The sequence below is a fragment of the Macrobrachium rosenbergii genome, chromosome 15, assembly GCF_040412425.1.
Source record: "Macrobrachium rosenbergii isolate ZJJX-2024 chromosome 15, ASM4041242v1, whole genome shotgun sequence".
Classification (NCBI taxonomy): Eukaryota; Metazoa; Arthropoda; class Malacostraca; order Decapoda; family Palaemonidae; genus Macrobrachium; species Macrobrachium rosenbergii.
Genome location: NC_089755.1, coordinates 37,327,189 through 37,332,620, shown reverse-complemented (window position 1 = coordinate 37,332,620; position 5,432 = coordinate 37,327,189). Strand labels below are relative to the sequence as shown.

General features: G+C 31.7%; 1 protein-coding gene across 1 annotated transcript in view; it reads right to left on the bottom strand.

Moving 5' to 3' along the window:
• Window positions 1–4,625, bottom strand: part of LOC136846559 (uncharacterized) — a 12,491-nt gene extending 7,866 nt beyond the window's left edge. Inside the window, exon 1 of the mRNA XM_067117417.1 lies at window positions 4,496–4,625. The gene's annotated coding sequence lies outside the window, so the exon portion shown is untranslated. The remainder of the gene's footprint in view (window positions 1–4,495) is intronic.
• Window positions 4,626–5,432: the final 807 nt, after the last annotated feature.

Sequence of the window (5,432 nt, the reverse complement as noted above, 5' to 3'; positions counted from 1 at the left end):
GAAAAAACTATTGAGTTCCAGATGTACCAGTGATCTATTTCTTTCAATTTCTTCTCCTGGAATATTCGTAAAAAGTTTTACCTTCAGGTTGTTCAGGACACTTCTTTTGTTTATTTGTCTAATAAAAAAATTTTTGTCCTCTACTTTTCGTGATACTTATGTCGTTTTCTGGAATGTTATAAAAAGTTCTTATCATATGCATATTTACGATGTTTTTTTTATGAAATGTCCTAAGAAAAGTTTTCTTTTCCTTCCTTTTTTCATGTTTATTTTTTTTAGATAGGACAGATTTCCGTAAAAAGAGTTGTCATACGCTCTTAAATACTTTGAATTTCTTTTCCATTTCTTTTCAAGTGTGTAAAACACATTCGTTATAAGTTATGCAACGTGTTCCCATTTTCCCACGCTCTTTCGTACTTCCATTTTCCATTTAATTTTTTCTCCAGATTTATAAAACGCATTAACACAACATGTTCCAATTTTTTTTTATATTTGCCAGGATTGCAGTGTAACAATGATAAGACATGAAATTGCTGACCAGCCATGACTCAGGATATCTTGGTCCAGAGGTTATACAGTGAAGGGCAAAAGTGCTGTGGCATTTGAAATATGAATTTATGTTCATTGCGGTCTTGAAAGAAGTAGCCCGAATGCGCTGGCCTTTAAAGATACGAAGGTTAAGAGTAGCCTTAAAAGAAAAAATAGAAATGTTACGTGTAACAACAACGGTACCTTTAGAAACTTATACCTGAGTTTAAAGTGGTCTTGCAAAATACCACAAAACGAAAACAAAAAAACAAAAATAATAAAATGGACTGACCTTAATACATTGGCCTGTGGAAATAGAATGTTCAAAACAGCCTTGGCAAAAACTGCTCTTGTTAAAAGAAATAACAAAATGGGATCGTTACAGAAAATGACGTTATGTTTAACGTGGTCATTGAGAAAAGAAATAGCAATAATAACAGTTCATTAGCCTCATGAAATATGAAGGCACGAATCGAGGTCGACGAAAACAGGAATAAAATATTTATAGAGAAAGAAAGAGCATAAGCTAACTTATTACATAATGTGAAGTATATTATCAATGTTGTTTTGACATTAAGCATATATATATATATATATATATATATATATATATATATATATATATATATATATATATATATATAAATATATATATATATATATATATATATATATATATTATATATATACATATATATATGTATATGTATATTAAAAATATTGAGCCACAAATATCGCTTTAATGCAGTTCGCTATTCTTCAGAAATAACATACGCCCAAGTGGATTATAACTGATAAATGCGTCGTCACTTGTGAGATTCCAACTGCTGCCTGCTTTAGAAGCAACGATAGACAGTGACTTTAACCACTGAGCCTCTCTTGATGGCTGTTTATGAGTATATTTCTTTCTTCTCTGGTTATCAGAAAGTCTTTTTTGGATAAGATTGCTACCCCATGCAGTTATCTTTAAATCCTAGCTGATGGTGGCACCTATTCACAGCTGGCTAAACCCGAGCTCAGTGCAGTACCAATAGCCCTTCGTATACACACATTTGTACACACACACAAACACACACACACACACACATACAGTATATATATATATATATATATATATATATATATATATATATATATATATATATATATATATATATATGTGTGTGTGTATGTTTATATGTGTGTATATATACATATACATATATAAAAGTTATAGGGATGTAAGCCAGATGCCTAACCATTTAATGTCTCAGATTGTGGAAGGCAGCTTTAGTGCTATTATTTTCCCGGAACTCTGCAGTAGTAAGTGCGTGTCTGTCATTGACCTCTTGTGAAGAGGTTCAGATGCCATTAATAGTTCCTCTCACCAAAAGCTTCACAACCCTTCACTAGGGGCGCTTCTGACTTGATATACATTATAACTGACACCCAAACCATTTGCAATTCTTAGAGCAAACAGGTCATGCCATTTACTACCCACGTGGTAGTACTTCATAGCAAAATGAGTGATCGGACGTTTGTAACTTCAGGAGATAAGCTCAGTTGCCTTTGAGCAGTTGTAAAAGGGTTGGCCAAAATGGAAGCTTGGCTCAGAGCATTTGGAGATGGTTTGGTCATATGGAAAGAATGGATAATATAAGGTTGGTGGAAAGAAAATGTCATTCGGAGGAGGTAGGAGGATGAAAGAGAGGAAGCCCTAGAATGGGGTGAATAGCCAACATAAAAGAGGTATTGGGTAGGAGGGTCCTCTACAGTTAGGAGGTGAAGGAGTGCATGCAAGATAGAGGTGACAGGGGCAGTTCTTATAGAGGGTTTGACGTCACGCTAATAAGCATTCAGTGTGGATTATCAAGCGACTAATATTGTGGAAGTTTTCTGTAGAGTGGATTCATCCATGATTAATGTTGGAAGTGTGAATCGTGCAGGGATCTTCGTCTTTTAGTTTCTTGAGAGCCATCCCCTGTCTAAAGGACACTTCTTACTGTTGAAACCAGCATTATATATAGGCTATATATATATATATATATATATATATATATATATATATATATATGTATATATATATATATATATATATGTATATATATATATATATATATATATATATATATATATATATATAGTATATATAATATATACATATACATACATACACACATATAATTATATATATATATATATATATATATATATATATATATATATATATATATATATATATATATATATATATATATATATATATATATATATAATCTGCATATATATATATAATCTACGCCGGCACTGAGATTGTGAATTGCTCCTCGAAAAGAATTATCGGTCATCTTCTAAATGACACAGTAGGCAAATCCTTGGCTAAACATGAGCCAATTCTGTGAATACATCTTGTTTATTCATACGAAAATAAAAACCTTTTAACAAAGACGCATAATGGGTGTCTAATCATTTTATTTGTATACATATGTATAGTCTGGTTTTCTAAAGATACAAATGGTTAGGTTGATTTTCATGGAATGAATAAAAATAACTCCTGTATACCTGCAGGCAAGTTCAATAGTCAGTACTCGTAATACCCTCCAGTTCACCTTGCGTTCTCAGGTGATGCGTACGAACTAATGCACAAACGCTCGCAAACCCTCTTGGATACAAGCGCTCTGCATCAGTTCTCAGTCATTCATGATAGGGTTTTGTAATGTTTCTTTTTTACTCTTACAATTTACTTGTTATTCTGTACTGTCCTCGGCTCATTTTAGACCTTTTTTTTTTATCTTTTTTATATAGACAGATTACTTTATAAAGTAATGGTTTTAAGGGGTATTCATGTGAATCTGCTTTTAATTTAGAAAATAATACTTATTAGTAACTATTGTATGAATTTACAGTTCATAGCTCTGCTAATTTCTATAGAAATAACAATAGCTCTTAACAGAAACAGCTTCGTATTGCCGTGTAGTGAATTCATGTAAATGATACAAGTTTATGTAAATGAAATAAGGAATTTGTAAATAAGCAGGCTCATTTAAATGATGAAAGTACCATGGGCAAAGCGCGCTAGCAACTGGGCGATGACGCACAACTTGTTTTCACTTTCCGTTGGGAGCGGACATGACTTGGAGACTTAAATGCGTTAGAGAAGGGCTCTGTCTCAGAGAGAGAGAGAGAGAGAGAGAGAGAGAGAGAGAGAGAGGGAGAGAGTCCCGAGGTTAAGATAATCGACCTTTTCTCAGCACGATAATGTGGAAAAGAATAAGAAATGAGTCTGCCATAAACACAATACTCCATCACGATCCATTTCTGTATTAGGCGCGAGATAATTAAACAGTAACTTGCAACTGAAACGAAATTGCACATAATGCCATGAAAATACAGAAAGTGTCTTTTAAAAAATCAATCAACGAAAACTAAACTTAGCAACGACATGTTTCTTAACTCAACTCGCAACCAAATAATGAGAACAATGAAATATAAAGATAAGGTAATTAAATGGCAATACATAATTCCAATTCTTTATACCATGCTTATAAATAATGAGTGGCAATAAGACTAAAATAAAAAAACCAAAGCTGGATAAAAATGGTAATGCGAATGCAGATAAAGAGAGAGAAGAAAAATCATATCAAAAACGTTTTCAAGCACAGTCATTATTCTAAGATAAATACGACAGTATGTAAAGATGAGGTGAAGAGATTAAGATTGTGGTAAAACGATATAGAATGAGTGACTAGGGGGAGAAAGTAATAATATTAAAAGAGTAAAAAGTTTAAGATAAGATAAAGATGAAAGTTAGATCAAAACAAAGGAATTAAAGCGCACGATAACTTAAACCACAGATTAATACTTCAAATTCAAATACATATAAAGCCTAGAGAAGCCCTGAAGACAGATAAAGACCCGACGAAACGTGAGAGAGAGAGAGAGAGAGAGAAGTCAGGTAAAACTCGTCATCGCCGAATCCGTCTCTCACCTGATCGTTGAGTTGGCTAACGATGATGAAGCTGCTTCTACCCGGAGCAAATCCGTCTTGGCGACTACTGACGCCTGGCGTCCTTGTGGTCCTTTATATATGCCAGGTGATGTAACCAGCCGGGGCTCCTGGGATAGCTGAAAAATGCAAAGGGAGAGAGAGAGAGAGAGAGAGAGAGAGAGAGAGAGAGAGAGAACCAGAAACGTGATTGTTCAGACCTGGATTATCGTTCCGTTTGTTTGGTTTCTTATGTTCGTAAAGAATGTTATTTTCGTTGTCGGACGTTAAGAAGGGATTAGTTTTCATATTTGATATTCATCTTGCATACACACACACATTATATATACATATATATATATTATATATATACATACATATATATATATATATATATATATATATATATATATATATATATATATAATATATATATATGCACATACATATATATATATATATATATATATATATATATATATATATATATATATATATATATATATATATATATATATGTATATGTGTGTAACAACATGCCCTCATGCGTTTAGTCATTTAGTTTTAGATTACATTCATTGATTTTTCCAATACCCTTTTACACGTTTTTCATAGGATGAAACGATCTATGAAATGTTGGTCCTTACTTGCATCTGCAAAAAAAAAAAAAAAAAATCGTTATTGAAAATAAATTTATTTTTCTAACTTCGGCAAAATATCGAATAAAACAAAATATTACTTAAAGAACTAACCTTCATCATCATCTGGTCATAGCAAAGTATAAGTGATCAAAATTTTCAATATAAAAAAAGACTGCAACAACAATCAAATTAATAGTAGTAATCTTAATTAATTGTAATAATAATAAGTAGTTTATTATTATTATTATTATTATTATTATTATTATTATTATTATTATTATTATTATCATTATTATTTA